This window comes from Rhincodon typus, chromosome 22, assembly GCF_021869965.1.
Source record: "Rhincodon typus isolate 14 chromosome 22, sRhiTyp1.1, whole genome shotgun sequence".
Taxonomy (NCBI): Eukaryota; Metazoa; Chordata; class Chondrichthyes; order Orectolobiformes; family Rhincodontidae; genus Rhincodon; species Rhincodon typus.
In genome coordinates, this window is record NC_063353.1 from 30458047 (window position 1) to 30469996 (window position 11950).

The window sequence follows — 11950 nt, forward strand, 5'->3', positions numbered from 1 at the left end:
TTCAGCTTCCCTGCTCCTCTGATGCTGCCTGGCCTGCTGTGTTCATCCAGATCTACACCTTGTTATCCCATCACTAGCCTGTAATTTTACCTTCTCCTTTATCTTTTTGATTTTATAATTATTCATGCAAATGAACCCAGACACCTACTATTTAATTAAGAGCCCCATCTGAATACCTGGTAAAATGATATGGGCTACTTTTAGTGTATAGTCCATTTCATATTGTCACTGTCTCTGTTCCTTTTTTAAGTAGCTTACTAAATGATATGAAGGGCTTACTGGCCATGTCCCTACCTCTGCACGAAGGTCTGAGTTCAAGTTTCACTTGCCCAGGGGTTTGTCAAAGCATCTCTGAACAGGTTGAATAGAAATAGCTACATCATCCTTTCCAAGGGTTCTCGTGACAAATCTTGTGATCATCTCTGAGTCAGAAGTTTTGGGTTCAAATCTCACCTGCCCCAGGTATTTGTCATTGCATGCCTGAACAGTTTGGTTGGACAACGTCATTGTGTGGATATTTTCAATGATTTAAGTCCTTCCATGAGTAGATAGATAGATAGATATACACCGAAATTGATGTGGCACTTGTTGATAGCCAACATTTTCAAAGACAATTGTGCTTCGGTAAACGTGAAAAGATTCTCTCTGGTTTACTTGTATCAATTTTTTTTCTTCTACATTAAAACGCTGTTCATAGGATTTAGAAAGAAACTGGGAGTGAAGAACAAAGAACAGTACAGCACAGAAACAGGCCCTTCAGCCCACTAAGCCTGTGCTGACCCATGGTGCCTTTCTAAACTCAAAACCTTTTGCCTCTATGCAGTTCATAGCCCTCTGTTCCCTTCCTGCTCATGTATTTGTCAAGATGCCTCTTAAATGTTGCTGTTGTATTTACCACCATCACCACCCCTGGCAGCTCATTTCCAGGCACTTAATACTTTCTGTGTAAAACAAAAGTGCCTCTTGCATCCCTTTTAAACTTTCCCCCTTTTACTTTAAACTTATGTCCCCTAGTAATTGACATTTGTACCCTGGGAAAAAGACTCCAACTATCTATTCTAGTCATGCCTCTCAAAAGTTTGTAAACCTTTATAAGGTCCCTCTGACATTCAAGTGAAAATTTTCCTATCTCTCCTCTTTGCTAATATCCTCCAAACAAGTCAATATCTAGTAAATCTTTTCTGCGTCCTCTCCAAAGTTTCCACATCCTTGTTGAAGTGTGGCGATCAGAGCTATATGCAGTGTTATAAATGTGGCCTTATTAAAATTCTATAAAGCTGCAACATGACTTGCCAAGTTTTATACTCTATGCCCCGACCGATGAAGGGAAGTATGTCATGTGCCTTCTTGACCACTTTATCCACTTGTGTTGCCGCTCTCTGAGGTGCGGACCTGTATGCCTAAGTCCCTCTGTTAATGTTTCTAAAGGTTCTGCCACTTACTGTCTTCTTCCCTCCTACATTGGAGCTTCCAAAATGCATCACCTCACATTTGTCTGGGTTAAATTCCAAATGCCATTTCTTCACCCAAGTTATCCATATCCTGCTGTATTCTCTGGCAGTCTTCCTCAGCACCGGCAGCTCCCCCAATCTTTGTGTCACCCACAAACTTACTAATCAGACCACTTACATTCTCTTCCAAAACATTTATATATACATTATAAACAACAGATGTCCAAGCGCTGATCCCTGTGGAACACTACTGGACACAGATGTCCAGTCGGAAGAACACCCTTCCACAGCTACTGTCTTCTATGACCAAACCAGTTCTGCATCTATCTTAGCAGTGCACCGTGGATCCATGTGACTTCACCTTTTATATCAGCCTACCATGAAGGAATTGTCAAAGCTTTGCTAAAGTTCATGTAGACAACATCCACTGCTTTGCCCTCATTGATCATCTTTGTCACTTCCTCAAAAAACTGGATCAAGTTTGTGGGACACAACCTCACTCAAATAAAGCCATGTTGCCTGTCGCTTGTAAGTCCATATTTTTTCCAAATGCGAGTGAATCCAATCCCTAAGAATCTTCTCCAATAATTTTCCTACCACTGACACAAGGCCCACTGGCCTGTAATCTCCCAGATTATCCCTATTGCGCTTCTTAAACAGAGGAACAATGTTGGCTACTGTGCAGTTCTCTGGAACCTCTCCTGTGACTAATGTGGATACAAAGATTTCATACAAGGCTCCTACAATTTCCTCACCCAATTCCCTCGCCATTCTGGTATCGATGCTATCAGGTCCTGGGGACTTGTGTGTCTTAATGCTTTTCAAAGCACCTAGCACCTTTTTTATATTGACGTGCCCCAGAATATCGACATATCCCTCCTCAGCCTCACCATCCACTATGTCCTTCTCCTTTGTGAATATCGATGCAAAGTATTCGTTAAAGACCTCACCCACATCCTCTGACTCCATGTATAAATTCCCTCCTTTGCCTTTGAGTGGACCTACTCTTTCCCTATCTACTCTCTTGCTCCTTTATAGCCTTGGGATTTTCCTTAATCCTGTTTACCAAGGTCATTTCATTGTTCCTTTTACCCTGATAACTCCTTGTTTAAGTTCTCATCTGCTTTCTTTATGTTCCTCGTGGCTGTATTTGTTTTCAGTTTCCTGAACCTTGTGTATGCTTCTTTTTCTTTCTGACTAAGCTGACAATTTGTCTTGTCATCAAAGGTTCCAGAATCTTGCCATTCTTACCCTTCATTTTCTCAGGAACATGCTGGTCCTGGACTCTGATCAACTGGTCATTAAAAGATTCCCCACATGACAGGTGTGGATTTACCCCCAGACAGCTGCCCCCAATCTGTATTCCCTGGTTCCTGCCTAATATTGTCATAGTAATCCTTTCCCCAATTTAGTAATTTTACCCAAGGACTACTTTTATTTACATCCATAAGTAACTTGAAGGACAGCATGGTGACTCAGTGGTTAGTGCCGTGCTCTCTCAGTGACAGGGACCTGGGTTCACATCCAGCCTCCGGTGACTGTCTCTGTCTGTGTGGAGATTGCACATTCTCCCTGTGTCTGTGAGGGTTTCCACCGGATGCTCTGGTTTCCTCCCATAGTCCAAAAATGTGCAGGTTAGGTGATTGGCCACACTAAGTTGCCTGTAGTGTCCAGGACTATGTAGGCTAGGTGGATTTGCCGTGGGAAATATCGGGTTACGGGAATAGGGTAAGGGGCTGGATCTTGGTGGGATGCTCTTTGGAGGGTCAGTGTGGACTCAATGGGCCGAATGACCTCTTTGCATACTGTAGGATTCTATGATTAAAACTTACAGAATTATGGTCACCATTCCTGAAATGCTTCCCCACTAAAACTTTGATCACCTGTCTGGGCTTATTTCCCAATACTAGGTCTAATAGGACGCCTTCCCAGGTTGGACTACTTGCATATTGCTTCAATACCACCCAACTACTCATTCATCCAAACCCCTGGTGCTCGGGGATTCCAAGTCAATGTATGGGAAGTTAAAATCTCCCATCACAACTACCCTGTTGTTTTCACATTTTTCCATAATCTGTCCACATATCTGTTCCCCTGTCTCCCGCTGGCTGTTGTGAAGTCTATAGTACAATCCCATCAGCGTGATTGCACACTTCCTGTTCCTGAGCTGTCCCCAAATGGCCTCTCTGAATGAGCCCACCAAGATGTCCTACCTCAGTACAGCTGAGATATTCGCCATAATCAGTAACTCAACTCCCCTTTTACACTTGTTTCTATTTGTGAAATAATACCAGTAAGCCATCACCTCCCCCCAGTCTGTGGTCATTCAGATGTACAAAATGCTTGCTGGTGGAGATATTGGTGAAAAGAACAAGCATATTTTGCTACAGCCAGCTAGTTTATGCACAACTGTAGAGAAAGTGATAGTCATCAAGGAGGAACTCGCTAAATTATAATAATTTTCCAAGCATAATTGCCTCATGTTCCAGCGGATGCATAATGAAGTCAAGGATTTCATTTCTCTTTTGTATTAAACATGTTTCTCATGGGCATCATTATTCCAAAATGGAATATTTGTTTTTGATGATACATCTAATCTTGTGATAATATATTATCTCATTTTAATTGGATTGAACACTGTAGAATGAGGAAAGGCAATTTTGACAACATTGGTTTTGCAAGAGAATAAGTAGAAACCTGTTAAAGTAACAGACCATTCTATATTTTCTATTCATGATATACATGTTTAGTAGTATGGATGACTATTTTTCTTAAATTTACAAGTGCAGGCAAGCAACAGCTATTTTGGGAGTATTGCCAACTCTAGGGACTTGTGTTTTTCTATCATTATTTTGTTATTACTCATTAAATACTCAAAAGTTGATATTTGTGCTACGTGTAATGAAGAGCATTGAAAATTTCCCTTGTTCCATAAGCCAACCTACTCCCAGTTTCCAAATCATCCTAAACTAATGCATATACGCACATATTAAAGCAAAATACTGCCAATGCTGGAAATTGGAAATAAAAACATAAATTCTGGTAATACTTGAGGGCTCCCAGGTAGTATCTGTGCTGAAACGGATTAATGTTTTGGGGTTGCTTTTCAGACTGGAGGCCTGTGACCAGCGGTGTGCCATGAGGATTGGTGCTGGATCCGCTGCTTTTTGTCATTTATATAAATGTTTGGATGTGAACAAGGGAGGTATAAGTTTGCAGATGACACTAAAATTGGGGGTGTAGTAGACAGCGAAGAAAGTTACCTCAGAGTACAACGGGATCTTGATCAGATGGGCCAATGGGCTGAGGAGTGGCAATAAAGTTTAATTTAGATACATGTGAGGTACTGCATTTTGAAAAGGCAAATCAGGACAGGACCTATACACTTATTGGTAAGGTCCTGGTGAATGTTGCTGAACAAAGAGACCTTGAAGTGCAGGTTCAAAGTTCCTTGAAACGGGAGTCCCAGGTAGATTGGATAGTGAAGAAGGCATTTGGTATGCTTGTCTTTATTGGTCAATGCACTGAGTGTCGGAGTTAGGAGGTCATGTTGTGGCTGTACAGGACAATGGTTAGGCCAACTTTTGGAATACTGCATGCAATTCTGGTCTCTCTGCTATAGAAAAGATGTTAAACTTGAAAGGGTTCAGAAAAGATTTATGAGGATGTAGCCAGGGTTGGAGGGTTCGAGCTATAGTGAGAGGCTGAATAGACTGGAGCTATCTTCCCTGGAGCATTGGAGGCTGAGGGATGACCTTATAGAGCTTTATAAAATCATGAAGGGCATGGATAGGGTAAATAGAGGTCTTTTTCCTGGGACAGGTGAGTCCAAAACTAAAGGGCAGAGGTTTAAGGTTAGAAGGGAAAGATTTAAAAGGGACCTAAGGAGCAGCTTTTTCACACAGAGGGTGGTGCATGTATGGAATGAGCTGTCAGAGGAAATGGTGAAGGCTGGTACAATTACAACATTGAAAAGACATCTGGATGGGTATAATGAGTTTAGAGGGATATGGGGAAAATGCTGGCAAATGGGATTAGATTAATTAGATTAATTTGGTCGGCATGGATGAGTTGGACGGAAGGGTCTGTTTCTGTGCTGCATATCTCTGAGTGTGTGAGCTCTTTCATCAAAACTCAGTGAACTCGTGTGCATGTGTCTTAATCTGCCTCTCTCGAGGGGAAAATAAGGGAGAACATTTGCAGGTTTTATCAAACACATAGCTGTTATTCTGCCTGGTGGGCAGTGCACTTCCCTGAAAGGTCCTAGGCAGAGTTATTTAAGATCAGCAGAGGCATTATCTGAGGTGCTAAAATTTGCTTCGGCACCGCCCCTCCGATCAATTTGGCCAGAATTCCTGTTCCTGAACTTTATACACTGTTATGGTATAATTGAGTCTGGATTTTGGATTTGCTTTGGATTGGGCTCAATTGTCAATTGTCTGTCTGAACTTGTACATGAAGAATGGCACTAGGTCAAGTTACTGTTTTGTCAGTAATTCCTGCTGGAGTTGGAGTGATGAAAATATGGTTAAAGTAGCTATGTGACTACATTGTCAGAGTTAAACTGTGTTAACTGTTTTATTTTGACTCTGGAGAGTGAGGAGAAGTAATTATGGAAACAAAAATACACCCAACTTCTCAAAATGGCTTGATATGTGGGAGAACAGGAAGGAAAAGCATTAATGTAAACACACACAAATGAGCATTAAACTGTATCCACACTGGATGATTTGTTGATCTTTTGCATCTATTAAATAGCCCATTCCTAGGCATAATTAGAGTTTTATTATACAATGACTATTACGAATCATGGGCTGAATGTTATGCTTTCTTGGCTAAATGTCAGTTTCATCGTGTTCCACAGAGGTTTTCTCTCCACAGGGCCAAGCAAGATCTCTTGCTATGTCTAACCAAATGCATCTCATTACCTATCTCACTCCTGTGGAATCCCTCTTGCCCCTGCTAGCCTCATTCGATCACCTACCATTCCCAGAACAGCTTGCTATTGCCTGGATATCTGCCTAAAGACTGGCATCACTGGTGCCTATGCATCTTTGAAAGGCGTTATGCATTCAGTCAAGTATTGGCAATCAACATCAGCCCTTACTGGCAACATAATGGTGCAGAGGTACAAAGTCAGCCTGCTCACTGCACTTAGTTGACACCTCCTCCTACACTCAGCCTAATTGCTGCTTAACCACCAGGTCACTCAATTTAACTGTCCTTAGCTACATGCTAATCAAACACCCTTTGAGTTTTTAAAAAAACTGCAAATGCTGGAAATCAGAAATAAAAGCAGAAATTGCTGGAGAAACTCTGAGGGTCTGGCAGCATCTGTGGAGAAAAAGCAGAGTTAATGTTTTAGGTCCAGTGACCCAAAACAGCATTTTCTGTTTTTGACCCTCTCTAAGTTAATGCCTGCTGAGCACCCGCATCTAGTCATTGTCCGGTAGGGGAACATCACATACAGGCAAGCAATCAGACAATTCCAAACATGAACTTTTCAAGTGAACACAAACAAAATAAATAGAAGCTTCAGTGTACTCCCACAATACAAATGAAATGCTGGCATGATGACCAACAACTAGTTTACATTCCACAATTGTCTGCTGCGCTCTGTTCTCAGCTACTGGAACAGTGTCAATCGGATCCTGTCTGGTTTGGCTTGATGCAGCTGAGCTCTGTCACACACAGGGAGAGTTTTCTCCTCCCCAGGTCTCTTTAGCCTCACTGTCATCCTTGGCAGGCAGCTCTTCAGCATCAATCATACAGCCAGTTGCCTGCTCTGATTGTACAGGGCACAGCACTCCAGGACGATGTAGTATATTTTGGCCAGACTGTACAGGAGGGACTCCCAGACTGGTCCAAGCAGCAGATCTATATCTTCAGCCCTGTCATCTGCTCCACCATGGCCCATTCTGAAGCATAGGTGCACTGTAACTGCTAGGGGCTTGTCCAATGGTGTCATGAGCCATGGTCACAGTAGGTATTACTTGTGCCCCAGAAACCAGCCTTGTAAGCTATCTGGACTGTCTCATTCACTAGATACACGAGTGCTCCAGGATATAGGAGTCAAGGCAAGTGTGGACACGCCTGCAGGTTGTTGATAATGTCAATCATAGATCTCCCGAACATTAATTTACAGGAAAAGCTCAGCAGGTTTGGCAGCAGCTGTGAAGAAAGAATCTTAATTAACGTTTCGGATCCGGTGACCCTTCCTGAGAACATGACCTTCTGAGGAAGGGTCTCGGGACCTGAAAAGTTAACTCTGATTCTTCTTCACAGATGCTGCCAGACTTGCTGAGCTTTTCCAGCAACTTCTGTTTTTGTTTCTGATTTACAGCATCCGCAGTTCTTTCGGTTTTTATTAATAGACAGGATCCCCTTTCTATTGATGAATGCCACAGTATTGTGATATGGTCTTCTCAGTGCCACGTATGTACAATCAATGGCTTCCTACACCTGGGGGAATGTCAGCAATGTTTCAGAATTCCTACTGCCTGGCTGCAGTGTTGACCTCATTATGGGGGAATGAAATGAACTTGTATAATGTTACACAGTTGGCCTCAGGCACTGTCCTATGGGTGCCTGATGAAGTGATTCCACACAGATCTCTTGTCATTCCCTGGAAGGAACGAGGAGCAAAGAAGTGCACACACTCAAAAGAATAAAACATTCAGTGCCCTGATAATGAGGTCTATGTCTCTAGCCTCAGTATGTGCACTAATTTAGTGAACGTGTTTGGCCTGGCTGAGTCACCAATACATTGCATCAGAGGTTCTCTTTTTAATGTATTTTGAACACCCCTTTTTATTCCAGGCCCACATCATCCTTGAAACATTGCATTCAATGAAGCCCATCATATCATTTAGAAGACGGATGATAATGAGATCATCTCCAGCTCCCCTACACACTTGCAAGTTTTGCAAGTAATGAGTCATCCTTGGCAAGCATTCTCCTCTTTTTTTAAGGCCTTGCTGTTAAATTCTGCATCAACGATGCTGGTGTTCAACTTGTGATGACAGCTGGCATGGTTGCAAATAACTTTTGACCAGCATTTGAGCCCGTCACTCTGCACGCATTGCAAATCGATGATGAAACGATTTGCAGATTACATGTTAGCTGCAGTTTGCAAGCACATGCTTCATGTATTTATCCATTTAACAAACTAGCCTCCAGCAGAGCTGGATTCTGCATCTTTGCCCATCAAACTGACCCAGACTCCACCCTTCTTGGCATCATCCTAGCTGTTTTCCAGTTGAAGTTAGTCTAGTGAATGGCAAGTGATGGTAGGAAATACAGCTCATGGTGGATACAGGAGAGCACTGAGCTCTGCGTCGTCACTAGGTAACTCTTCACCGCCCCCCCACCCCACCCCAGACCCTCCATGTACCCTTTTGCTTTACATTACCTTAACAGCCCATTTCCACTCATCTTCCTGGCCCCTAAAATAGAAAAGCCTTTGGAGACCCACCAGACTGAACTTTGCCTCCAACAGTCCTCCTTATTCCGAAAGCCCCAAAATTACACTTTAATTATGCTCACAGTGGTCCTCTATTCTTTTCCGGGGCAGGAAACATTGGTGGTCACTGCCAATAATCCCCACATCCCTGTAGTTTATTATGACACCTCACTGGGTAACATGCTGAAAATCAAGCCCTGCAATGCCTTGTGTTCTCCAATTTACCTGGGGTTTAGACTCAGATTGACAGAAAGCATGGACTAGGTTTTCTATACTTAAGAATTATTGCTTATTATAAATTAATATTGTCCAGCTCCAGGTAAACAATTATGAACCATTGGCATATAACTCTACTAGTTTAAACTCTAATCCCTTATCATTCCCCTTACACACACAATTTTTAAAAATGAGTATTATAGTGGAAGGAAAGGCAGATCATTAGTCCCTGTGCACAGGGTTTTCTGAAATCATTTTTGCTTTTCAAAAAGTGCAGTGATCCCTCCACAAGCTCTTGGGTTATCAATAGTTCTTTTCCCATTTCAGTACACAAATTAAACAAAGGTACGCTTTCACACTACCATGGCCTCTGACGCTGCTCCATATGTCCCCTATACCTTAAATTTTTCCTATGACTGTCCTTGTACCCACCTCAACATACATGTCACATAAAGGAGAATTCTGGGTGGTATGTGGCTCAGTGGTTAGCACTGCTGCCTCATAAATCTAAGGACCTGGATTTGATTCTTGCCTGAAATGACTGTCTGTCTGTGCGGAGTTTGCATGTTCTTCCTGTGTCTGTGTGGATTTCCGCTGCGTGCTCTGGTTTCCTCCCACAGTCCAAAGATGTGCAGATTAAGTGCATTGGCCATGCTAAATTTTCTGGAAGGTCAGTGCAGACATGATTGGCTGAATGGCTTCTTTCTACACTGTCAAGATCTATGATTCTGTGCATTCTCATTGTTTTGTATCAAAACTAGATGTAATTTCAGAAACAGAGGAACCTATCAACAAGAAAGAAGTTGGAGTGTAAATTTTGCAAAATTTCCCAGTAATGTAAGCAAAATCTCACTTGAGTTGAGGGTGGCTTCAAGTATCTTCATTTGACAATCCTGACTACTAACCTGCAGCTAGTAAACCCTACAGGACCAATAGTCTGAAGTGACTTTGTGTTACAACTGCAATTAATTCAAAGTGGTGGTTAAGAGATGAATTTGTGAAGCAAATGACATTTCTGTAAATAATAGACTGCAAAGCAAAGAGTTAATTTAGATACCGTCCATTCTTCACAACAAAATTTTGTGCCGAATTACTTCAAATATTAACATATGTTTTCTTAACAAATGCAAAAGCCAGCCTGGGGAAGGGTATATAGTTTAACAACTAACAAGTAAATTCTTATGCTGATTCTGTTCTGAGATGGCTTGTTGTTTTCTGATTCATCTCATTAATGCAGCTAGGGAGTCCAAGATGTCACCTTTTCAAATAAAAGCAATTGATTTTGCTGTTTTTAATGAACCTTCTTAGAAAACAAATCTGATCTGCATGTGAAGTATTTTTCTTTAAAAAAATGAGTTGTTCATACTTGATCAATATGCATGTGTAAACACTATTTTGTAATGTGAACTTGACCCTTGTTTTGGTGGGAGCATTTTTATTTCAGTGGATTTCTGCCAGCTAACCATCTGCACAATTTGATAAACAGAACTGTTGCAATCTCTTCCTGTCTGTCCTGTGTGATGTTAGCAGCCAAGTGTAGCCAAACATAGTTATTCCATGGAGGTTTGGTTACTTATGTGCATTAGGATAAACCACCAAAATGTAAAAACACGTTTTTGACATGCAGTAAAACCATGCTATGGAATATTTGTGTTTGAAATGTATTGAGGAAATGCAAAAAAGTTTTACCAGTCTGATTCCTGGGATGGTGGGACTGATGTAAAGGGAGAGATTTAGTTTTGTTCGAGCTTTCTTCTCTAGGGCTTAGAAGAATGAGGGGTGACACAATTATACAAGATATATGCAGGAGGGGTGTTCTCAATGATCGGGAAATACAGAATCAGGGATCACTGTCTAAGGTTAAGGGGTAGGCTTTTTAGGATAGAGATGAGGAGGAATTTCTTCATCCAGAGAGTGGTGAGCCTGGGGAATTCTCTGCCACAAGAAACTGTTGAGGCCAAAACATTGAAGACTCTCAAGAAGGATGTTGATGTAGCTCTTAGGATTAAAAGGATCAAAAGATACTGAGCTAGATGATCAGCAATGCTCCTACTGAATAGCAAAACAGGCTCAAAGTGCCAAAGAACCTACACCTGCTCCTACATCTGTTTCTGTGAAGGTGTAGCATGCACGTCTGAATTGCTCACAGACATGACATTTTATCCATCTAAAGTCATTGGTTTTGTGCTCCATTAACAAAGCTTTAAGAGCAATTTCAGTTAGGCATGTAAGCATTGTGGCTACAGGAGAACATAAATAATGGTATAGCTTCTGTGCTTTATATTCTGTGTACTTCTCCCTGTAAATTTAGGATTTTGAGTTTCCGTTTGATCAATACAAATAGCTTGTTCCAGTATCTTTAAAAATATTTTTTAACCTTCTTTAAGTATATAAAAAGGAAGAGAATGGCCAAAGTGAACATAGGTTCCTTAGAAAATGAATCTTGGCACATAGTCACAGGGAACAGGAAAATGGCAGAGGAGTTAAACCGATATTTTGCATCAGTCTTTAGTATTAATTGGATCTTCAAAGTATCTTCCACCGTAAGGAATTTGGGAAAAGAATCAACTACCATCACCATCGCTACAGAAGTAGTATTAAACAATTGGCATGGATAGAGAATTGGCTAACGGGTAAGAAACAGTGATGAGGGGATAACACAGTGTGGAGCTGGAGGAACACAGCAGGCCAGGCAGCATCAGAGGAGCAGGAAAGCTGACGTTTTGGGTCAGGACCCTTAGTCAGAAATGGGGGACTTCGCAGTGGGGTTATAACTCAGAGATAGTAAGAACTGCCGATGCTGGAGTCAGAGATAACACAG

At 41.7% G+C, this 11950-nt stretch overlaps 1 protein-coding gene across 1 annotated transcript in view; it reads right to left on the reverse strand.

Moving 5' to 3' along the window:
- The window catches only part of LOC109913426 (plexin-B2), a 138034-nt gene that overhangs the window by 13324 nt on the left and 112760 nt on the right, over positions 1–11950 (reverse strand). The window lies entirely within an intron of this gene.